Genomic DNA, 25,860 nt, shown 5'->3' with positions numbered 1-25,860 from the left:
TTTTGCTGTTTGCGCGCGTTTCGGCATTCAGAGTTCCACCATGGCACACGCCGTTTTCCTGGGTGCCCATTTGTTTGTGGGATGCATTTTGTTGCAGCATCAATCAAAAAAGCTGTGAAGTAGTCGACAGCAACATCAATGCTCAAAGTACTTATGTCACTCCAATCTATACGAGCGATGGTATGAAACCGTTCCCAGTCGGCTCTGTTTATGAGCCATTTGGGAACACGGGGTGTACACTCAGTTGCTGTAGTTGTGCTCAAAACTACGGGAAAGTGGTCGCTTCCGTACAGATTACTGACGACTTTCCACTGAAGTAGAGGCACAAGAGATGGAGAGACTATGCTTAGGTCTATGGAGGAGTAGGTGTTATGTGCGATATTATAATAGGTTGGTTCTTTTCTATTTAGGAGACATGCGTTCGACGAGAGAAGGAATTGTTCAATCAGTCGACCTCGCGCGTCGCAACGAGAGTCTCCCCATAGCCTGCTATGCGCATTGAAGTCTCCAAGGAGAACATAAGGCTCCGGAAGTTCATCAATTAAAGAGTGTAAATCACGTTTTTGCAGCTGATAGCTAGGAGGGATGTAAATAGTGCAGATTGTGATTAGTTTATCAAAAAGAACCGCTCGAACAGCCACTGCCTCAAGGGATGTTTGGAGTTGTAAGTGTGTGCATGCAATTCCTTGATTCACTATGATGGCAACACCTCCGGATGATGTCATGGCATCATCACGGTTCTTTCGAAAAATAACGTATTTGCGAAGAAAATTTGTGTGTTTTGAATTAAGGTGTGTTTCTTGTACACACAGCACTTTTGGTGAGTGTTCGTGTAGGAGTTCTTGGATGTCGTCAAGGTTTCTGAGAAGGCCCCTGACATTCCATTGTATAATTTGAGTGTTCATGGTGAATGTAAAATAATGCTGTGTGTACGAAAAGCGAGTGGCTGTTTAGACGGGGAGTTTGAGTTCACTTAACAGGGCCGTCACCAGGCCCTGTTATTTGCTTTTTTGTTTTCTTGGCGCGCTCCAAGGAGCCACGCCGCTCTTTCGGCACCACGGGTGCCGACGTATCCATTGCCTCCTCGGAGGCACTGAATGCCCGCACGTGCGGGCTGTTAGTTTGGATTTTGGGCCTCACCTGGTGAGGGGAGGCCTTGAGACCCGAAGACTCTGGAGTCTCCGGTCTCTGTTTGGGAGTAGGCGGTGTAGCCTGGGCTACAGCCGCCTTGGGGGCAGGTGCCACAGCCGACGGCTCGCTCTGCACAGGCCGAAGGGGTGGCGAGGGCTGGTGCGGCGTTGCCCCCTGACGCGCCGCATCAGCATATGTTGCGCCATAAAATGGCGACACTCTTCGTCTTGCTTCTTTGAATGTGATGTTTTCTTTGACTTTAAGAGTGATGATTTCTTTTTCTTTCTTCCAGTTAGGACACGAACGCGAATACGCGGCGTGTTCCCCGTCACAATTCACGCAGTGGGGCGTGGTAACACAGTTATCAGATGGGTGGCCGCGGCCACCACATCTTGCACAAGTTTCCTGACCCCGGCAGTTCTGCGAACCATGACCAAATCGTTGACATTTGAAACACCGTCTTGGATTGGGAATGTAGGGACGGACAGATAGTTTGATGTGGCCTGTGTCTACAGATGAAGGCAGTGTGCTAGATGCGAAGGTGAGTATTAAATGTTTGGTAGGTATTTCTTTGTTTTCTCGTCTGATGACGATTCGTTTCACATCTGTGACATTTTGCTCTTTCCACCCTTCAAGCAGTTCCTGTTCAGACATTTCAAGAAGGTCTTCTTCTGAAACAACTCCGCGTGAGGTGTTCATTGATCTATGAGGTGAAACAGATACTGGGATGTTACCAAATGCTACGAGACTGCCAATTTTTTCATAGTGGTGTTTTTCCGGCAGCTCAAGGAGAAGGTCTCCGCTAGCCATTTTTGTAACCTTGTATCCTGGGCCAAAGACCTCAGTCAGAGATTTAGCAACAAGAAATGGAGATATGACTCTGGCTTGTTTTGTTGGGTTTTCGCTGTGCACAACATGGAATTTGGGGAAACATTGTCTGGGTTGGCTGAAAATTGAGATGTCATCGGTGCGTCCCCTCTTAGGCGGAGGACGATCTAGTAGACGGGGAAATGCAGGTGTTCCCATAGTAGTGTAGTTTTTTTTTCGGCAGCAATGGCGACCACCCACCATGGAGTCCAACCAGGGGACGCTGAAGCACTTAATAGCATAAGGCTGCAGACGCCAGCCGTACATTGCCACTATAACCAAATATAACTACTCAAGGTTGAGTAATTACACAAGGTTAACCCTTGCCGCCAGGAAAAATCGGAAGTAAATGGAAGAGAGAAGAAGACAGGATAGATTTAAAGACGAGAAAAGACTAAGATATAGGAAGAGAGAGATAGGAAAAGGCGACTGCCTATTTCCCCTGGGTGGGTCAGCCCAGGGGTGCCGTCTACGTGAAGCCGGGGCCAAAGGGGTGTGTTGCCTCTGCCAGGGGGCCTTAAAGGTCCAATCACCCAGCGTCGGCTCAACCCCCAGGATCCCCTTTTCCCCGGACACGGCAAAGCCACGCACGGCTAGGCGTGGGAGGGAGTAGAAACTCCCCCGTTAGCTCGGGTCCGTGGTGTCGCTACACACCAAACGCCTACCTGCGCAGGCGCCCCTGCGGGGGTGCTTTGTCTTCTTGCTTTGTTTTCTAGGCTGTTGTACGTAGTTATTTTTGTTAATTTTTAACTCACCTTCCATTAACTGAACAAGAAACCTTAATCTATTTTACGTCTGCGCTTGTGGAGCGTCTCCAGATCACAGAGTTGTAGCTTTTCTGTGACTGAGTTGTTATGCTTATATCTCAAGCATATAAAGCAAGCTGCAAGCCGTTGTATGCGTTCAAGTTTACTAACCAGCACTTTTTGATGGAGACGGCCCTTGATCTCACCAAGGCCTTCGATACGATTTCACATCAGTTTATACTGGAGGAGGTAGAGCGCATGGGAATAGGTCCCAAATTCCACGCCTATGTTCGCGCCTTCCTCAGGGACAGCAAAGCCACAATAAAATCGGAGGCCTTCACCCTGGGTGCGAGGGGCACGCCGCAGGGAGCGGTAATTTCACCCCTTTTGTTCAACATAGCTATGAAAGGCCTCTCGGAGCGCCTATCCACTGTAACCAATACCAACCATGCCTTATATGCCGACAACATTACAGTCTGGTGCATGGGCAGGTCGGATGCTGAAGTTTTCTGCAGGATACAGGGCTTCAGCTATCCATCTCTAAATCGGAGTTGCTTCTATATCGACCAGTTCGACCCGGAAGAAGGAAAGAGTCACCACTTGATCAGGTGCAGATTACTATAACCACACGGGATGGGCAGTCGATTCCAAGAGTCAATTGTATTCGGGTGCTAGGCTTCCTTCTTGAATCCAACAGCAGAAACTTGCAGGTTTTGGCTCGCATCACGTCCAAAACGAAGAAGTTTCTCAGACTAATATTGAAGGTTTCAAGACGCAGGGGAGGGCTGAGGGAGAGCAATCTCCTTCGGCTATTCCATGCATTCCTCATAAGCCACATTAATTACGTGGCATCCTCGCTAAATTGGTCTAAATGCGGGGAGGATAAACTCGACACATTATTGCGTAAAAGCATCGAAAGGGTACTAGGCCTACCTATGAGCACCAGCACGGACCGGCTCATGAGTCTGGGCATGCACAACACCCTCACGGAGGTGACCGAGGCACAAACACTAGCTCAGGTCACGCGACTCTCCACCACGGAAGCTGGGCAGCGTCTCCTACAGTCACTGGGATATCATCATACGGCAGGGGAGGAACAGGAGATCTTATCACAAACAATGAAGGGCACGTACGAGCTGGCACCTTTCCCGCGTAACATTCATCCACAGTACAATGTTGGCCAGCGAAAGGCACGGGCCAAGTATCTCTTTGATTTCGTGGCTAGATCCAAGGGCAGTGTGGCTTTCGTCGATGCGGCACAGTATGGTCGCTCCGATCGTTTTGCTGCTGTGGTTGTTGATCATAGCGGTCGCGTACTCATCTCACCTTCCGTGAGAAAAGCATCTGCCTCCATAGCAGAGCAGGTAGCGATAGCCTTGGCGATGACGTATCCTTCGCATCCAGAGATATTTACTGACTCCAGGGCTGCCATGGCTTCCACGCAGTATGCCATGTTACAACTTAAGTACCAAATAATAGATAGCACAACCAGATCCGCCAAAGCGGTCTTAGGCCTGGACCTTAAGAAAACGTTTGACAATGTCAAACACTCTACAATACTGACGCAAATAAAGAAATTGGGACTTGGTAAGCGGACGTACGACTACGTGCGTGATTTTCTCATGAGCAGGACAGCAAGGATCACCCCGGGAGAGCTCGAGTCTGGGGAGATTGAGATGGGCCGCGCCGGCACCCCTCAGGGCTTGGTGATTTCGCCTATGCTCTTTAACCTCGCACTCATAGGGTTGCCGGCTAAATTGGAGGAGATTGGCGGGCTCTTCCACAGCCTGTACGCCGACATCACCATGAGGGTAACGCAGAAATGCGTCGGCCAAATAGAACAGACACTGCAGAGAGCCATCGACACCGTTCAAGGCTACTTAGAAAGCACAGGCCTTACCTGCTCCGCTGAGAAATCGGAGCTACTGGTTTACAAACCTACGCGCAGGGGTCGCAAACCGAGAGACAACGAGCAGAGTGGAGAGAAGGTGGAGGGAGAGATACGACTGACGACCCCGGAGGGCCACGTCATTCCCACCGTAGAGAGCATACGAGTATTAGGCTTGCACCTCTTTGCTAACGGGCACAATGACGAAACCATTCGTAAGTTAGAAAACGGGGTTGACCAGACCATCAGACTGCTAAAGCGCATTACGAACAGGCACAGTGGCATTAAAGAAGGCAAGATGATTCGTCTCGTGCACGCCTTCGTCCTTAGTAAAATTACGTACCTTGATCCTTACTTGAGGTGGCAGGTTGCCGAGAAAGAAGAATTAGAACACTTAATCAGGAAAGTTTTTAATCAAGCCTTAGGATTACCAAAAAACACGAGCACGGCGAAATTGTTGGAACTAGGATTGCACAATACGCTGGACGAATTGGTAGAAGCGCACAACATAGCCCAATTCGAACGACTTTCAAAAACGAAAACGGGCAGGTACATTCTCGAACAACTAGGCATAGGTTATCATACGCAACACAGAGAAAAGGCAGGCGTGCTTGCGAGGGTGAGGGACAGAATAGTGGTCCCTCCGTTATCCAGAAATATGCACCCCGAGTATCATGCTGGTAGGAGAAACAGACGGGCACAGGATTTGCAGAGGAAATTCAGCAAGTGCAAAGAAGCGGTCTTCGTTGACACGGCTCATTCGCGAGCAAGGGCGGATTCGTGGCTGCGGTGGTTCGACCACGAATGCAAATGCAAGACGAGCGTTACGGTTAAAACTCAGCACACAGAGACGGCCGAGGAGGTGGCAATCGCCCTTGCGGTGGCCATCACTAAGGTTGTAATAGTGATCAGCGACTCGCAAGTGGCGATATGAAACTATGCTAATGGCAGGGTGTCCCGGGAGGCGCTGCGAATATTGTCGATCAACGCGGAAAAAATACGAAACAAAAATGATACATTTGTGATATGGACACCTGCCCACACGCACTGCTCTCTGGCCGGCAACAGGGCTGCAGACGCGGCGGCTCGAGAGCTCACGAACCGAGCAGCTATGCATGCCGATGCCGCCTCTACCGAGGACACACGCGGAAAAGTGTGGGAGTGGGAGGAACGTATGACTAGCTACAGTGAGATTACGCAGCACTACAAGCTCGGTCGGCGTAAATACCCACCACCACATATCAAATTAACTAAGCAATCAGTTGCATGGAGACAACTCCAAACAGACACTTTTCCGAATCCAGTGATCCTTCGCCTTTGTTACCCTGACCTGTATTCGACAGATAAATGCAAAGCATGCGATTCCCGGGCAACCCTGGGGCATATGTTATGGGAGTGCTCGAGTCTCAATGACGCAGTCAGCAGTACAAACGAGGAAGCAGTCTCGAACCGCAGGGCACGCTGGGAGGCGGCTCTGCTCAGCTCCGCATTAGAACAACAACTACGGGCCGTCCAGCGCGCCGAGGAAGCCGCCCGAGGCCAAGGGCTCGCGGCCGATGCCTAGGTTGAGGTTCAAGCCCGCCCCGGTTATCATCGCCGGGCTATTATTAAATGTTGTTTCTCTCTCTCTCCAGGGCTGCCGCCCGGGCCTTTGCCTCAGAAGTAATCTCCAGAAAGGCTGCCGCTATTTTCAATTCCAGGGATGCAGTAAGCTACCGCACAATCACCTGGTTTCCAGCCCACATGGGCTCAGAGATGCATCCAACTTTTTCCAACGCCAACAAACTCGCCCATAACCGTGTGCGAGAATTCACGTGCTGCGGCGGTCCGGGCGGGTATGGAGGTGGGTTCGCGGATAACTTTAAAGATCCACTTGGCACTTTTAACGAAGTGATGTCCCATTAACAGTTGTCCAGGCGGAGGTAACCGCTTCCGCATTCTAAGCTCACTCGGCTGCAGTCGTCAGTTCTTCGGATGCTAAAGGCAGGTTCATTCTCATCTCGTAACACATGCAGTCACATTGCTGATGACATAACTCCAGGATGCCCTAGTTGTGAGGCACATAACTGCGCACTCGGTCACATGCTCTGGCAGTACCCGGCGTTACATGGCACAAAGTTCAGCAGAAAAGAAGACTGGGAGAGGGCTCTTAAAAGCCCCGAACTCTCAGTCCAATACTCGGCAGTCCAGGAGGCCCGCGAATGGCGGAGGGCCACGGTCTTCCCGTCCTGGCGTGGACGTGGCCAGCAACTGCGGCGGACCCCTCTTAGGGGGGTGTCTGACCAGATCTCCAGTACCAAATGAAGTTCATTTCACTTCACTTCACTTTGATGGAGACTCCAGACTATACTGGCATATCCCACTATAGCCGTATAAAAGTGTTAAAAGCAAGAAGTTTTACATTCATACTTGCACCCTGCAGTTTTTTCCTTAATAATTACAACTTTTGTGAAGCCCTAGAGCAAACAATATCAATATGTGCGTGCCACTTTAGTTTATGCATTATTGTGAGACCTAGGTATTTAAACGCGTTAACCGTCAACAAGGTGTGGTTCCCGATACAGCCTTCAAATGAAATTATCGTTTTTTTTTTATAGAAATGTGGGAAACAGTAGATTTCAAATAATTGATTCCTAAGTTATTGAATAATAGAATCTCAAGGTAACCATCAAAAATTAATATTCTTATCCATTCTAGTAAAGGCTATTCTTTCCCAATTCTAAAAACTCACATTTAAGAAACATATGAAGATGACTTTTTCATAATTCTATGAGACGCTTCGAGTAAATAACTGAGAAATGTTGCTAACAAAATAGTTCGAGTATTGAAAACCAACAGCACCAGTCTTAAGTTCACATGCAATACCATCAGAGGTAACAAATTTGTCCGCATTTTTATATACATGCCTGTAATTAAACAGTAACCACAAGTAAAAGTTTAAAAATAAAAACACAAAAAAGCCGTTTCGGCAGAATACAGTCGCCACATGTGCCACATGGACACGTAAAAATGCAGAATGCGGCATCTATGTGGCTCATGTTGTAGACTAAAAGCTACGACAATCACTTGTAAATGTGAAAGACAGATTAGCCAAAGTGAAGTTCTCTTGTATGGTGTACCCTGTCCCTTGCGCGGATTGTGACTATGTGTATATTGGTGAAAGTGGCGACGTTGAACAGCGCCACAAACAGCACATTTACGACATTCAGAAAGGAAATGTTAAATTCAGTGCCTTGGCCGAGCATGCATCAGGTGGTCACACAATCGATTGGGGGAAGGCACGTGTTCTCGCTAGCGAAAAAAGGACTGTCACGAGGCCTTTATCTTGAGTCACTAGTAATACAAACCACTTCGAGCACTTTAAACAGGAGCGATGCTAATCTGCCATCAGTATATGCACGCTGCCTGCGTGATATATTGAGACATACATAAGGCGAACTACTTTACACATGTTTTAATTTTACCGTGAACAAGGCTTCCGTGCGGGAGCCGAAACATCTTTTCTCTGTGTTTTTCTTTTTAAACTTTTACTTTGGTCGGCACAGTGCCTCCAGGTTTTTTACCTTCAACCATGTATCATCCGGACTAGACGGGCTTCCATCAAACTTTAAACTTAGTAACCACAAGATGGGAACAGAGTCCAAGGTCAAAACAAATTACTCATTCCTTGTGGAAGCATGTATTCCAAGCTTGTCAAAAAGATGATCATTATGAACTGGCTCTATTCAACTTTAACAAAGTCATGTGACCATGTCATGAGTGAAAGCTTGAGCAGTCAGGTAAAATGTTTGAAGCATGCCAATTATCCATCACTTTGTTTTATACACTTGAAGCAGTACTTCAAAAGATTAAGTGATCTGATGTGGGAAAGAAACAGAAGATGACGTAGAGACAGGCAATCCCACGTATATAAAATCTCGTACAACCTCAACATGATGATTTGGTAGTATTCTGAGCCCTGTGCAAGGTGTCTAAATTGCGTCCAACAAAGAGAAGCTGCTGCAGTACACTACGCTGCAGCATAGGACAAGATTCATGCAATGTGCTGCAAGTGTTGTTTGTGAGATTCCCCACACTGTTGTCTTTATTACATATGGCCAACATACTCGTGATCATATGAAAGGGCAGAAAAGCACAGTTTGAATGCACAAAATTGATACTGAAGCATATTGAAAATCTGAAGGGGTCACTGCCAATCGGACACAGACTGTAATTGTTTTCGGCAAGTTCAAATACCGTAATTACTCGAATCTAACGCGCACCTTTTTTCCAGTTAAACGAGTTTATAAATTGCATGCGCGTTAGAATCGAGTACGAACAAAAAAGTTACAGTCAATCTATTGCCATCGGCAAATCCAAAATGGCCGCCCCCTACGTGCGTCGGCATGGCGCGTCGGCCATTTCTGCCTATGTTTCCCATGTGCGGCACTTCGTACGTGTGCTGAGGAGTTCGTCATCTAGTAGTGCATTAGCATCGACGGCGTGGAAGGGCCGACTCCACAAACTCGATAGCACCACGATGCCGCTTTTAAAAGAAAAGTTATGGCGTGTGCAGAAACGGACGGAAATCGGGCCGCATCGCGGTCGTTCGGAGTTCCCGAAACGTGCGTGCGGGACCGGCGGAAACAAAAGCAGAAGATTCTCGACAGCAAAGCTTCACGCAAAGGCTTCAGTGGACCACAGCAGGGTCGGTTTCCGCAAATTAAAGAGCTGCTCGGCAAGTATGTGCTTGAGCAGCGAGCGGCACAGCGGCCCGTGACGACAGAACTGCTCGAAGTGCGGGCTATGCAATTAGTCTTGGAAAAAGGCCTAATGCAGAGCCAGTTTAAAGCGAGCAGGTGCTGGCTAACTAACTTTATTTAGAGGAAAGGCTTTTTCCTCCGAAGGGGAACATGCATATGCGAAAAGTTTTGCGGAGGAGTACGATGAAAAGCTTCAGTTTTCGGAGGTTCGTCCTAAACTTGCGGCGCAACAACGGCTACCTGCTTGGGCAAATCGGGAATGCCCATCAGACGCCTCTTTACTTCGACTTGCCTGGCACCACAACCGTCGAGAAGAAGGGGGCGAAGCAAGCTCGCGTGCTGACATCGGTCCACGGTAAAACTACCGTGATGGAAAGCTCTGTTACACGTCAGATGGGCACAAGCTTCGCCCGTACCTCATATTTAAATAGAATACGCTCCCGAAAGGAGTAGTTTTTTCTAGTGGTGTGATCGTGCGGGCCGGCGAGAAAAATGGGTGCGCGTTGCAATTGATGTCTTACGTTTTTTTTTTTTTGCGGTGAAAATCGGGTGCGCGTTACAATCGAGGGCGCGGTAGAATCGAGTAAATACGGTAGTTCGAATACTAAAGTTCTAGTGCGAATCGAATCGAGTTCCAAGCACTATTGGGAAAATATTCGAATATTCGCACACACCAAAAGCTCACACAAAAGTCCCGTGTTTTTGTCGGTCTTTTTTTATCTTGTACAATAGATTCGTTAAAAGGAATGCGAGAAGAATAGAAGAATATTTTCCATTTCACAGGAGTTCTGTTTACTGAAAGATGAACAATGGGGTAGAGTAAAGGCCTGTAAACAATCATATAAAAAGCAGCCATTCCATTCAAGAGATTTCTGTGTACTGTATTTGCACTCATGACTAAAGTGGCGAATGTTTCATATCATGCTTTTTATGTGGTTTTCTTGCTTTGACACAGGGTTCTCTTTTGAAAGTTCACATTTTTCAGAGCTAGTTCTTGCTATTGGTGAAAAATTATTGCACTTGTAATGTGCTAAAATTATGGGGTAATGTGGAACGTTCTCCTCTGTGATAGAGATCCCAACTGATGGCCGTTATGCAGTCAGGAAGCCAACACACATTTAGTTATATTTTCGCTATTGAAGACAGTTGAGAAACCAACCATCACTGGTGACCAACAATTGCTCTCATGCCATCGAACAGTTGATCGTGCCATAACCTGCCATCGCCCACACCGCTTTCACAACCCCCATCGAGCACTTACACTACCGCTATAACATATTACTTGCATTCACATTCAGTCATTGACAGTGACACTTGTTACAAAGCCAGTGAGCCACCAGAAAAACCTTCAGTACAAGTGGTTGCGAATGTTCCAAAGAACAGCACAATTAGGTGCGGCAACATCGAGTTCACAGCTTCCTCGAGAATTCCTGGATTGTGGCGCCACAGTTGCTTCAATATGGGGCAGTATTGGGTTATAGCATTGAAGACCCATAATACCGTGAAAAGGTGACAGAACAGAAAACGCTAGCACTAATACAGGTAGAAGTACAGTAGAATCTCAATTACACGATTACGGTTTATGCAAATTTCACGATGATACGAATTTCAAGGTTGTTTTGGATGGACTACATTATATAAAATACACCATCATCCGATGTTATACGAATTGTTTCCCAGCCACCGCAGGTGATACGAATGTGCAATTTACTGCTGCATGCCAGCGGCGCAACGCGGCAAAAAACACGCCGCAAGGCCAACACGAAAAAATCGGTTCGAGACGCTATGGCATAGTATCACCTTTTTGCTGCACGGCTTTGGCTTCACCGGCTGCTCTATCTCTCAAACCACGTGATGTCAACAAGCAGCCGCAAATCAACATGGCAGCGAAGACATCGGCGGTAGGTCGCGTCGGCGCTATTCGCGACGAAATCGGGCAATAGGTGGCAGCACCGTCCCACGCAAGTGTGGATAGGTGGTCAAGGTCATCGGCAGCACGTATACAAATACACGCAGCGGCACTTCGTTGCGTGCGGTCTGAGCCTATTGTCGGCAGATAAAATACGTTGACTACAGTTTACTGTTAATATCTACGCTCTTCTCTACTGAATTGGTGCGGGACACCTATGCAACTTTAACATTACCTGCGAGTAAAGCGCATTCTGCCTTTTATAGGGATGCTCACCCTGGGTGACTCTCTTCATGCTTTTGCACTAAATCACAATTTTGCTGTGTTGTTTGTACATGGCAGCTTGTGTTCCGCCTGCTACTCACTGCTGTAGCGTGACTGAACTACTTATTTACATCTTTGCCATCTGCCTAGTACAAACAAGAGAGAAAGAAAGATCGTAGAAAGCCCGCATATCTGAGCGATTAGTTCAGTACCACCATTCTAACTTTATACACATGATTTTTTTTTCTCTCATTCTGTTCACCACGAAATGTGGGACAGTCAATAAGTCTGGTCAGGAAAGCTTAGTGGTTGACAATGCTTAGCGCTACACTGAGTTTATCACGTGTACGCACATGTCCTTGCACCAGTTAAAATCTTATATAAAAGTTCAGCAGAAAGCTTTCATCGATGGATTACGTGCATGATGATGCTACAACAAATTTAGGGCCGAGTAATGGGACAAGCATGTTTTTTTTTTTTTTCAGACAAAATATTACCACTGCTTTCTGTCGGTCACTAGCAATGCCACACAAACGCAGAAAATAATGAAAAAAAAGTTTAAGCTTTTGGAGAAATTATGTGACATTATATATAAGGCATTCAATTTGAATTAATTTTTGACATTGGGGCTCTTTAACGTGTTCTTAAATCTAAGCACACGGTTGCGCATGGTAACTCAGTTTTTGGTACAGTATAAGTACGAAAGTCTCACTATTTATGTGATAGTAACATTTTTATGTAGTGGTACCACGGCCAGATAAACACAACTAAGGCTCCTCACATGATCGATAAACTACAGTGCGGTAGTTGTATACCTACCCACAGCGCACAAGTGCGTGGCATGGGTTGTTTTTTTTTTTTTTTTCACAACCGAGTCGCTATAAAATGCTGCATTCCCACACCATTTAATAGTCCTCATGTTTGGGAGGATGCCAAGATCATTTTGCGATGTGCTTGAAACACAAAGCAGCACGCACTGTGAAATTATTCTGCTGAATGGAGGATACGATTACAATAAACAGAACTTTGGAAAGTTGCACTCACTGATCTTATAACAATGCATTAGCAGCCGAGCAAGGCCAAATGCTTTCGTACATCGTTTCAGGCAAACATAAAAAATGTTACACTTGTGCTGACATGACCGAACAAACCGCACTTTGAGAACGTGCCTGACGTACATGCACATGGAAACACGACGTGACTAGCAGACAATGCAAGGAGCAATCCTCACTTGACCGTTTCCGCCGGTTATTGCCAGGCGGCGACTCTGCTCGATCTCGCAGCCAATCGTGAACTACCCGCGCGGCACGTCGAAGCTCAATGCCTTGACAAGGACGCGGTCGTCGAAAGCCTAGTTTGGATTACAATCGCTGATAACACCGGAAGTAGAATTAGGTGCAGCAGCAGCGAGTCGGTTTGCCCGAACATGGCTTGCTTTTGCGCTGCTGGCTGAATCCATCACCGCCGTTGTGTCCACTCGTGTCATTTCAACTGGCGTATCTTCTGAAATAACGTTAGTAAAGGTGTAAACTGTTTCTTTTCAGTGCCTTGTACGCATAATTATAACTCGGTACGAACTTCGGTGCTCAGGAAACTGGCAAAATGGAATGAGTTTTCAAGCGGCGATGGCGGCGGCGGGGGTGGCATATATACGAGGGGCAGAACGAATATGAACGTTTCTAGCGGGCGCGGACGTGATTTTACGACTGCCCTGGCATTTTCACTTGAATTCGCCAATGCGAATTCTCCAGGACTTGATTTTTCATGCCGACTTCATGATGCGGCTTTCCGGCTGCTTATGCGGGGAAGCGAGTGAACTTCCAATTAGTTTGGCCACTTTCGCTCGCTCTGATTTCAACTGTGAACGCGCCGCACCAGCAGCATGAGTGAGGAAACGGCAGCACTTAATTAAGATACAGTGAAGGCAGGAAAGTTCAAAAGGACATCACAGACTTTTTTTTTCAGCAAGGTGCAGTTGCCAGTTAAGTTCTTGTTCATCATTTTTATCAGCTTTAAGTTATCTTCGGCTTATATGAATTCGGGCTGATACGAATATTTTACGCACTCCCTTTCAATACATATCATCGATATTTTACTGTAATATGTCTTAATGTGCTGCAGCAGCCTTGTCTTATTTAAATGTTGGTGTGGCTTCTTCAATGGAATTTGACTTCATATCTAGTATTCCATGAAAACATGTGGTAGAAGTGTCATGCAGTGTCATCTGCTTCAAAGGATAATAATAATAATATGTCGGGTTTAACGTCCTAAAGCCACCATATGATTATCAGAGGAGCCGTAGTGGAGGGCTCCGGAAATTTAGACCACCTGGGTTTGTTAAATGTGCACCGAAATCTGAGCCCACGGGCCTACAGCATTTTCGCCTCCACTGAAAATGCAGCCGCCGCAGCCGAGTGCCTTAGCCACTAGACCACCTGGCCTTAAAGGAGTTACAACATTGTCCCCATGGACCACTCTTTGTGCTTGGTGAAAAAATGCATATTGCAGAAAGCAGACGCTGCTGTCCATGGCCAAATCTTGCAGTCATGTGCAACAAGGAATGTTTATGAGCGATGTGCACAAAGTTACCATTTTTTAACATGCAACGTCTTCCTGCAGAGACCCATACGAGTAACTAGAAGTGGCAAGTAGGAATGTACAGCTGATAACAAGGAATGTGCGAGTACTCAAAAAGTCAATAAAACAAATGTAATAATGTGTATTTGAAGTATGGAATACCTTTTCAAAAATTTTTAAATACTTGGCATCAGGAAGAAGGCCCCAATAGAATGAAACTAAATGAAATTGGATCAGTGAGTGAGAATTTTTATTGTTTTAATTACTAAATTACTAAGATGAATGCAACCCAAGCTTTTACAGCACTATCAAGGCTGCACCGTCCACTGGAAAAGTTTCTTGCTTAAAACTCCACTGTCGCCGAATCTAGCATCTAATTGACTAAAATTATCATAAGAGGCATGAGGATGTTAATTCAGAAACCATATTTCATTCTTATTTCTCATTGTCACTTAAAAGTTGATGATGAATTATGACCTTCAATACGAAGTACAATATTTACTCGCGTAATTAACACACTTTTTTTCTCGAAAAGTTGGAGCAAAGTTAGGGGTGCACCTATTATGCAAGGCAAATTTTATGAAATCATTTACTGGGTGAGTGAAAAATGTGGTAATGCAAAAAAAAAGTTAGGTGGCGCAGCCCTTTGCAATTAGCATACGCGTACACTGTTTGGAAACAGCTTCTTTATTGCACTTCACTGATCTTCAGTGGTTGAAGGCGCTATCTTCTGCAAGCTGTCCCTGCACCGCCTGCGCACTCCACAATGGCGTTTCAACGCTATCTTTTCTCGCAATCATTAAACTGCAACAGCTGTATCTGCTTGGATCTTGATGGGCACCCACAAGTGTGCGCTACGACGTACTTTGCCAACTTTGTGCAAACTTCGCACGACGACCGCGACAACACCATTAACATTGCAGCGAGTAACCAATATTGCAGCAAGCAACTACCGAAGGATTATAATGAACCGTCGTTAACAATATCAACGACAAGATACGGCCACGGCCTTGCGTAGCCCATGCCTTTTCTTCCTTGGAGTAGGCACGGATAACAAGCATGAAGAGCAAATCGCAACCGAAGCGGAAATCGGGGCTGCTACCATATTGCAGAAATCGTCACGATCTTTTCTGGGTGACAAGCGATTTTTTCTGGTTTTCCAGAAACCTGCGATGCGATAGCCACTAATGGCCCTTCGCGACAGCCATGACAACAGCTGACCCTGTCGTCGCTCGAAAATTGTGCGCATGTGGTTGGGCCTTAAAGTTTCGTATTTGCAGTAAGTGACCGTCGGTTGGCACGGGCAGTATCACCACCTTTTTCGGGGTTCGTGAACGATGCGAGTTCATGAACCTCGCTGTGGCGCACAGATAATTAAAAAGACAGCGTACCGTGTATAGGTAAAAAAAAACAATATGGCGCGCGGCAAGAGGGGAAAGAGGGACTATAGGTGGCCAAGAGAGGTGGTCGGCATTATAATAAACAATAGAAGAGGTCCAATGGCAAAGGAGGTCCAAGGTGTCTGTTAGAGGGACTGCAGCAAAATCAATGTAGAGGGCGCATTTATCAAGCAGGAGAAAAGAATCCAAATTTTGATTACTGAAGCCAGGGCTGCATTTATTATGCCACTGCGCTCATTACACGAGTAAATACAGTAACTGGCATAGTTTAAAGGACAGTTACTATATATTGTTAAGTGGAAAATAACAGTTGTCAGACCGCAGCCACAACGCAGCTCACCGACAAGGTCCACTTCTTCACTCTCAGTCTGAGGCACCTTTCTTGGGTATGCCCCACTATGCCCTCTTTCAGTCAGCCGAAATCCTGTAACACGACCCCCGGCGGCAAAAGCGCCGACCCGGAGAGTTTACGGGGCCACAGCAGGAGCAGTGTGGTAACGCTTGAGCCTTGATACGTGGACGATGTCCCTTGAAAGCAGAGCAGAAGGGGTTGATGGATTATCAGGGACAATTTCATATGTAGTGTCGGTCACTTGTCTAAGCCCGCGGTATGGGCCCGTGAAACGAGAGAGGTTTTTCTGAAAGGCCTGCATGTCGCGTAGGGGACCAAAGAAGAACGAGGGAACCTGTTGGAAAGTGTTCGTCACGATGACGCTCGTCGTAACGATGCTTCTGCGAGTCTTGGGACCCCATTAATCTGCTGCGGGCAAGCTGACGAGCGTGGTCAGCTCGGGTAATAGCGTCGCGTGCATATTCAGAAGTAGACTGCGCTGCGGCTGGCAGGAAGGTATCCAACGGCAATGTTGGTTCGCATCCAAACAGAAGGTAAAATGGCGAGTACCCAGCAGTGTCATGCCGTGAGGAATTGTATGCGAACGTCACGTAGGGTAGTGCAAGGTCCCAATCCCGATGGTCGGGCGAGACGTATCTCGATAGCATGTCTGTCAGGGTGCGGTTTAAACGTTCTGTAAGCCCGTTTGTCTGGGGATGGTACGATGTCGTGAGCTTATGTTGGGTAGAGCAGGAACGCAGGATATCGTCAACCACTTTCGAAAGGAACGTATGGCCTCGGTCTGTCAGCAGTTGAAGAGGGGCTTTATGCACTAAATTGAGATCGCAGAATATAAAATCAGTGACGTCTGTAGCGCAGCTCGTTAGCATGGCTCGCATAACTGCATAACGGGTCGCATAATCCGTAGCCACTGCGACCCACTTGTTTCCGGAGGCGGATGTTGAGAAGGGACCGAGAAGGTCTAAACCAACACGGAAGAATGGCTCCGATGGGATGTCGATTGGCTGAAGATATCCGGAAGGGAGTCCCGACCGCTTTTTGCGACGCTGGCGAATTTCACAAGCGTTGCCAGTAGAAGCGGCGGCGGACAAGGTCATATGTGCGAGAGACACCAAGGTGACCTGCGGTGGGGCGTCATGGAGCTCGCGTAGCACCGTGGAACGCAGGTGCTTTGGTATGACCAGAAGTAGGTCGTGACCATTGGGCGATAAATTACGCCGATATAAGGTGAGGTCCTTTAACGTAAACATGCGAACAGAAGCGTCTTGCGGTGAAGATTCGAGCTGTTGTATTAGGCGGCTGATATCCGGATCGCGACGCTGCTCGTCCCAGAGATGAAGCAGCTGGGAGATGGAAAGGACGCGGCCCACAGAATCAGTGCTCGTAGGATCGCAGTCGGCCACAGGGTAGCGTGATAGACAATCCACATCTTCGTGCAGTTTTTCTGATTTATACACTACGGTGTAAGAATACTCCTGGAGGCAGAGTGCCCAGCGGGCGAGACGACCTGTGGGCTCTTTGAGGGAGGCGAGCCAGCAGAGAGCGTGGTGGTCGGTGAGAACTATAAATGGTCGGCCGTATAAATAAGGGCGAAATTTCGCGACCGCCCACACCAGCGCTAGGCATTCGCGCTCTGTGATGGAATAATTACGCTCCGAGGGGGACAACAGCCTGCTGGCATAAGCTATCACGCGATGCTGCTCACGTTGTCGCTGAGCCAACACAGCGCCTATTCCGTAACCGCTGGCATCAGTGCGGACTTCGGTCGGTGCCGTAGGGTCGAAGTTAGCCAGCACAGGAGAAGAAGTGAGCAAAGTGGTCAAGTCGGAAAATGCTGCTGCTTGCGAGGGACCCCAGGTAAACGTCTCATCTGGTTTGAGTAAATCTGTTAGGGGCCGAGCGATTTCCGAGAAGTTCTTGATGAACCACCGAAAATAGGAGCAGAGCCACACAAAGCTGCGGACATCTTTGGCGGTTTTTGGCACAGGAAAGTCCTTCACAGCTCAAATTTTTTCTGGGTCAGGTTGTACGCCGTAAGTGTCAACAATATGTCCAAGTATTGTAATGCGACGGCGAACAAACCGGCACTTGGATGAATTCAACTGAAGGCCACCGAGACGGAATACATCAAGAATTTTCGACAGTCTCTCAAGGTGCGCTTCAAAAGTGGGAGCAAACACAATCACGTCATCCAGATAACAAAGACACGTAGACCACTTGAATCCATGGAGCAGGGAGTCCATCATTCGTTCAAAGGTGGCGGGGGCATTACATAAGCCGAAAGGCATGACTTTGAATTGGTAGAGGCCATCAGGTGTTACAAAAACCGTCTTCTCTCGGTCCATGGGGTCCACGGCAATCTGCCAATAACCAGAACGAAGATCGATGGAAGAAAAGTAGGCGGCACCATGGAGGCAATCAAGGGCGTCGTCTATGCGGGGCAGAGGATATGCGTCTTGGTGATGTTGTTAAGGTGGCGATAGTCCACAAAAAATCGCCACGATCCATCCTTCTTTTTAACTAATACCACCGGGGATGCCCAGGGACTGGAGGATGGTTCAATAATGTCCTTCGCTAGCATCTTGTTCACCTCCTTCTGAGTTATGCTCCGCTCAAAACCAGACACTCTGTAGGGACGGCGGTGAACAGGGTTGGCATCACCTGTGTGTATGCGATGCTGTACAAAGGACGTCTGCCCAAGAGGTCGGTCGCCAAAATCGAAAATATCCTGGTAGGCCTCGAGAAGATGTTGTAGGGTTTCAACTTGCGGAGGCTAAAGATCAGTGGCGATCATGTCTACAATGTGACGGCTGCCCGAATGTGTTGCGAGTGATGTGCCCTGCGGTGAAACAAGGGTGTCTAAGGCAAGCACTTCAATTTGTGAATCGAGCAACGGACACAGAAGGGCCACAGAAATGCCTTGTGGAAGCACATGATTCATGTAGCCGAAATTGACAAGAGGTAGACAAGTTTTGTTATCTGTGATGCTGAGCACCGTATAGGGCACTGCAACATTGTGCGCAAGGAGTACGTCGGTGAAAGGCGTAGCATAACAGTCACCGTTGGGCACAGCTGGTGAGCACAGAAAATCGACGTACGTCACAGTTTTGGAGGGCAGGCGAACAAAGTCGCTGCATTGTAATCGGCATGTAGGTTGGTACGGGGCAGCACTGATTTGTGGCAGTTCAAGGCGGAGCACACCAGCGGAGCAATCAATCAGAGCAGAATTGGCGGCAAGAAAATCGAGGCCTAGTATGAGGTCGTGGGGACATGTTGCAAGCACGGTAAAAAGGACGACCACTTGATGACCGGCTACGGTAAGTTGAGCTGTGCACATACTGACGACAGGGACTGTTGCACCATCTGAAACTTGGACGACACTGGTCAAGGGGGGCGTGAGGACCTTCTTCATGCGACGACGAAAACGCGAACTCATAATACAGGCGTAAGCGCCCGTATCTATCAAAGCTTCAACAGGTGTGCCATCAACATATACTTCTAGGGTGTTCCGGTTCAAACGTAAGGGCAACAGAGGATTTTTGAGTAAGGTCGACAGGGCAGCTTCACCTCCAGAAGCTGTGCAGCCTAGTTTTCCGAAGACATGCGGCGGTTAAACGACGGCGAGGGAGAGCGGCGACGCGTATTTGAACGAGAAGGCCGGCTTTGAGGCGGTGGCGATGACGGGACAGGGTGGCAGTAGTCCTCAGGGGCAGTAAATGCTGTAGACTAGGTGCGGGTCGGATAACGGTGGTTTGGTGGACGGAATGAGTTACTGTAAGCGGGGTATGAGCCAGGAGACATAGATGGCCATTGGCTGCGGCCGTAACGAGCGATGTGTCCTGCGCGACCACAGCGGAAGCAGATTGGCTTATCATCAGCTGTTCGCCATTCAGACGGGTTCCTGGTTCGAATTGAGTACGGACGGCGACATCTCATGTCCACAGAAGCTAACGAGGGACCAGTATTATCCAGGATGGGTGCAGTGGACAGGGTACCAAGGTTAGCGAATTCCTGGTGGACAACAGCCTGGATCAAGGCGACAGCTGGCGCTGAGGCGTCGGGCAACGTCGGTTTGTTGGCAGCCGGGTAAGCGGCCTCGAGTTCACGTCGGACGATGAGCGTCACGTCTTCGGTTGTAGACAGATGACAAGGAGTGGCTTCGCAAGACGACGTTGCCGCGGTGTTGGGTAGGCGCTGAAACTGCTGCAAAATACGTCGACTCTTCGCCTGCTCGAGACGGCGGCACTCTTTGAACACGGCGTCGATGGTCGTTACGTTGGTAAATACAAGCAGGCTGAACGTATCGTCGGCGATTCCTTTTAAAACGTGCGAAATCTTGTCGGCCTCAGTCATGTTGGGATCGGCCCTTTGACACAACGCTAAGACGTCTTGAATATAAGTCAAGTAGGGCTCAGTGGACGTCTGTGTACGTACAGCCAATTGCTTTCGGGCATCAAGCTGTTGACCAAACAGGTTGCCAAAGAGGTCGCGGAGCTGTTTAAACATTTCCCAGCTAGTGATTTCGTGCTCGTGGGTCTTAAACCAGATGCGAGGGGCCTTGTCAAGATAGAAAATGACATTCGCAAGCATAACGGTTGGGTCCCAGCCATATTGCTTGCTGACGCGCTCGTACATGCTAAGCCACTTGTCCACATTCGCGTTGTCCTCTCCAGTAAAGGTACCGGGATCACGGTGTTGCGTTAGGGCGACAAACCGGGTTGCTGTCGTTGCTGAGGTAGATGGCGTAGCCGTATCTTCACCCGGAGCCATGGTAGCAGACTTAAGGAGGCGTCCATTGCGTAGCTCCGTTGTCAAAAGAGCACCCAGCACTTCCACCAAAATGTTACGTGGAAAATAACAGTTGTCAGTCCGCAGCCACAACGCAGCTCACCGACAACGTCCACTTCTTCACTCTCAGTCTGAGGCACCTTTTTTGGGTATGCCCCACTATGCCCTCTTTCAGTCAGCCGAAATCACGTAACAATATTTCAAGGGCTCTAGTGTCTTTAGTATTCGAACCTACTTCAGTTTATATAGTTGTAACATTTTCTGTCAGTTAAAGGAAATCATGATGCTCCTTTGTTAAACTTAGTAAATACGTATTTGTATCGGACAAATTGCTTTAGAAATTGTGGAAATGGTGTCTTACTATTTGAAAACTTCAGAATAATATTCAATTTTCTGTTGCATTTGATTTGGCTCTTTCACTATTCCAATCACATTCAATTCGGTTCAAAAATTCACTGTTCGCAAACCCCTACTGGCGACAAAAAAAGAAACCTCGAACACTCTGCTTACAAGACTAAATGATTCTGTTCTATAGATAACCAGCCCTCACAGTCATTAAAGTGCTTTGCATCATTAGGCTGTCCTATTGCTGGTTACAGGTGTCTTTACTGGACACCTTGGCCAACAAAGTGGCCCCTGTTGTGTATCGCCGGGTGGTCTCGCTGTAGCAACCATCTGCCCAGGAGTGGAGCAGCCATGTTGAATGCAGCAGGCACTACTGGCCACCACTTTTTCCGTGGCCGTCATAATAAACCAGTTGAAAGAACACTCCAGTTCTCCAAATTGATCCCGTCTTGTTCCATATAACCACTAGTGCAAGAAGTACACAACTGTGCCAACAAGGATAGGACTGTTTCGTCAAGTGGAACGTTGAAACATTGCGCAAATTCATCGTGACAATGGCTTCCACACTAGGCCTGATTGAGCCTTTTGATACACCCACGCTGGCCAAGTGGTATCTGTACGTTGCGAGGTTCAAGTCCTTCCTTGGTGCGAACATAGTGGCGGGAGAGAAGCTTCGTTTGGCGGTCTTCTTCAGTGTGTGCGGCGCGGATACACTTGAATTACTGGAATCACTCGTGACCCTGGCGAAGCCGGAATTCAAAACACTCGACGAGGTGTTGGAGGCGATGTAGTGGGGGGTCTGCCCATAAGACCGAAGCCAGCCAAAGTCCCGGGGAGATGTCGAGGATAGGAGCCGGTGCGGTTAACAGGAGCATTTATTTACATTATGTACAGATTCAAGGTAGCGTGATAATACAATGTTTTCGGTAGCATGCTTCGAGCATCTCGGCGCTCATGTTTTCAAGTCCATGTCTTCTCGAGATCCTTTGCAGGGAAAAACAATGAAATCCAGGACGATCCAATCAAATTGTCCACTTCACTTCCACTCCCAAAATGAAAGGGTGAAACACCGCCTTCTTCCCAACCCAGGGAAAGCGGGGTGAGGCACCCAGTTAGTCCAATGACGAGGGAGAAAGCACTGCACAATACACCAGGCGCACGACACAGCGCAGCACGAAAGTACTGGGTCATATACAGGGAAATCAACTCCGTAGTCCATTGCAGTGATGAGTGCGCGGCGTCGGGTAGGCTGTGGTTTGCGGAAACGGCGGCATGGTGGCACCATGGAGAATGTGAGAATGCACCAGAACACGGATCTCAGTCTCTTGGCTTATTGTGCACGGCACTCCGACGAACAAAGCCGCACAAAGATAACCACCATTTCTAAGCTGTTACGACTGCAAACAGCCCTTCTTAAGCCTTTCAGTCGGTTGGTTATGTAAGTTCAAAAGGTTCTACGAGGGGGGACGAAAGCACTCCGAAATTCCAAGTACAATTCGCATGTCGTCATCGCTTTTGGTTCACCTCAGGGAGCGCTGTCCCACAATCGTCTCACGTACAAAAGGCACCATGCCAAGGAGGCTGATCATAACAGAGGTGCTGCTCAAGGCTCATTTTTCACTGCAGCCATTGGAAATAGTCCACAGAAATACATTTTACAAGAGGAACCCAGCACCGGAGGCGACAGTATCGTTTTACATCGCTGAGCTTCGGCGCTCAGCCCAGTACTGCCATTTCCCCAACCTCGAAGAAGTGCTCAGGGATCGTCTCGTGTGCGGCCTCCAAGACGAGCACTTGCAGAACCGATTGTTCACAAAGAAGCAGCTGACCTTTGCATGACCCAGGAGGAGGTTCTGGCAGCAGAAGCGGCCGCGAAAAGTATGAGGGTTGTCCGGCAGTCTGAAGAAAATTAATCTGCCGCAATCGTTGTCACGACAAACCAAGTTAAACACCAGGAACCAGTCGCACTCAAGCAGACAGACTATCTGGCAATGAGTAACAGCACCTGCTAAGGTTGAGGTGGGGCCCACCTCAACACCAACTGCCGTTTCAAGAACAAACAGTGCACAGCATACAAGAAAACTGGTCACATCGAAATAGTCTGCCGTAGCGGCGGTTCGAGTGGCCAGCAGCGAAACCTGCCGCTTTAACAGCTACGGAAAGGCAAAGCGGTGTACAACGTAACCGCATTGACTTATCATGAGTGCTATACTACAACAATCACGTCAACACAGAAGGCTCACAGGTAGCTGTCTCGCAAGCTTCGAGCAAAGGTTGCTATTGAGGGCCAGACTTGCGTAATGGAGGTGGACTCTGGATTGGATTTCTCGATTTTCACCAAACATTCTGCCGCCTCCAGAAGTGCAATGGAGAGCTGACATAACTGACTACTCTTCGACAGTGGTCAATTATCAGCTGAGTTCAGTGGATGTTATGGGGTCCTGCAACGTGCATGTGGAGCACAAGGAGTTTGCGAGCCTGCTGACGGTACTGGTAGCAAGGGGCACCCACACCAGCCTGCTGGGAGTTGACTGGTTTTGACTACTAAGCATTATCATTGAACTACAGGTGTCTTTCAGGTAAGAAAAATTGGCGTTCCGACTCTGTGCTCTCAGATTTCAGTGAGGTGTGTGAAGAGGGTCTGGGGAACTAAGTAGGCCCACCAGTCTGTCTGCACCTTGACCCCAACATTCAACCAGTGTGCCTCAAAGCACGAAGACTACCTTCTGAAATTCAAGCGAAAGTGGAGGAGGAGCTGGACCACCTCATTTAGCAGGGAGTACTGGAGCCTGTGACACAGCCAACATGGGAGACACCCATAGTGACCGTACTCAAAAGAAACGGTGACATTAAATTATGTGGGGACTACGAATCCACAATTAACAAGGCTCTTAAGGGGGGACGCGGCTTTGGGATGGCGCAAAATGGCAAAAAAAAATCGATTTTTTGAAACTCAAGTTTTCAGTTTCTGGAACCCTTTTTCTATCTGGTTCCAAAATATCTACACTGAAAACCGTGTAGAAGTGCTTCGGAAAATTCGTTTCACCCACCTAGGTAGCAAAACTTTTTCTGGAAATGGCTAGAAAACAGCTATTTTCAAAAAGTTATAGCTTCGCGATGCTTAGGCCGGGAGCCGGCTTCTTGGGCTCATCGAAAAGAGCATTTCTCCGTGTTCAACTTTCCCACCTCAGCTGGCTCCTCCATTTAGAAACAAGCGCACAAAAAGCAAATGTTTAAAGGTCGTTTTGAGGCCCTTGATTGGCCGTGGCCGCCATGTTGCCTCAGCTCGCCTCGCCATTGGCCCGATGCTCGCTCCGAGAGACGACCGTCGTCTGCTGCCTGTGCGCCGCGAGGACATGGCTCTCGAAAATCGCTACTTCGCGACGTGTTCAGGGCTTGATGATCACTTAAGATATAATTACGCTTTAGTTACGAGCAGCGAGCGGATGCGCGATCAGGTTACTACGAGCGAGCGCGCGGTCTATGAGCGCCGCGCGTCATCGGAGTCGTCTTTAGCACTGACTCCGCCGATAGCGAGACTGCGGGCAGCAACGACGCGCTAGCGCATTCGTGGCGGCACGATCTGATTACTACGAGTGGCCGCGCCGGATGCACGATCAGATAACTACGAGCGGGCGCGCGGTCTACGAGTGCGGCGCGTCATCGGAGTCGGCTTTAGCCCTAACTCCGCTGACAGCGAGACTGCTCCGCTGACAGCGAGACTGCGGGCAGGAAGGACGCGCAAGCGCACTCTTGGCGACGTGCTTCTTCGCAAGGAATGTACCACATCACTCGCTAGCTCCTCTGAATCACGTACGGGTATTTTACGCATCGGCAGCGGATAACACAGTCAAGCTCGTCACCCCCCCCCCCCCCCCTCCCTTCACTGTCAAGGATTGCTTGGAACGGCGGCTAGCAGTTTCGCGCGTCGTCATTCGAAAATGCGATTCCAAGCGCACTGCGCGCCGATTTTTTGTCAACGTAGTTACACATTTCGCGCATCGTCACCGAATGCCACTGCACTGTCCACGCCGCCGTGCACCCCACGGTCATATGGCGTGCTATCAATAAGCTTTTGTGATGCAATTCAGACGTGCTTGGAGCCGTGCTTGATATCGCCACGAACGTCTATGAATGTTCCGAGGTTAATGAATTGATGTTGATTAGAGTTTCCCCAACCGGCTGTATGATGATGCGTTTCACGGCTAGAACGGCAAAAGAGCATGTATGAATCAGGGGCACGAATTTTCATATGTCCGTTTCGCGTCATTGATTATACTGCTAAAATTCCTGAGCCACCAGTCTTCTGCCCATAACTTTGTTATTTGGAAAGAAGGCATAGGCCGTCATGGTATGATCCATTTTTCTGATGCAATAAACCTCTCTCCAAATAAAGAAAAGTTCAGTGAATACTTGTAATCAAGTACTTAATTACGCTAATTACAACTTCAGCACAAAAATTATGTGTAATAATTTCAGTATATGGTTTTATTCAATTACAATCTTTTCTGTCATACCTATCACACCGCTTCTTCATACATAGAACTTGGTTTGAAATCCATACTTGTTCTTTGCAAATCATGAAAAGCAGTAAATCATGAAAAGAAGTCAAATATCACAAGACAAACCTGAGATCACAGTTTTTAGGCGTCTTAGAAACGTAAAGAAACGTTGAAACTTTAAACGCAGCTTTCTCAATACTGTTTTTTTGACATTATGCTCAGCCCCTCCACATGGTTCAATGAAGAAATAATATGTCTCTCGTAAAGTATTTGTAGTATCACTTCAAAATTTTTATGGAAGCACTGTGAGGTCATTCTTAGTGTCTGTGCCAATTTTCATCAATATCCA

The 25,860-nt window shown here is 48.0% G+C and overlaps 1 protein-coding gene across 1 annotated transcript in view; it reads right to left on the bottom strand.

The window, feature by feature from the left end:
- Positions 1–25,860, bottom strand: part of LOC119168700 (DNA polymerase theta-like) — a 323,110-nt gene that overhangs the window by 278,360 nt on the left and 18,890 nt on the right. The window lies entirely within an intron of this gene.

The sequence above is a fragment of the Rhipicephalus microplus genome, chromosome 6 (genome assembly GCF_043290135.1).
Source record: "Rhipicephalus microplus isolate Deutch F79 chromosome 6, USDA_Rmic, whole genome shotgun sequence".
NCBI lineage: Eukaryota > Metazoa > Arthropoda > Arachnida > Ixodida > Ixodidae > Rhipicephalus > Rhipicephalus microplus.
Note: the sequence above shows the minus strand (reverse complement) of the source record. Positions and strands in the feature narration are given on the sequence as shown.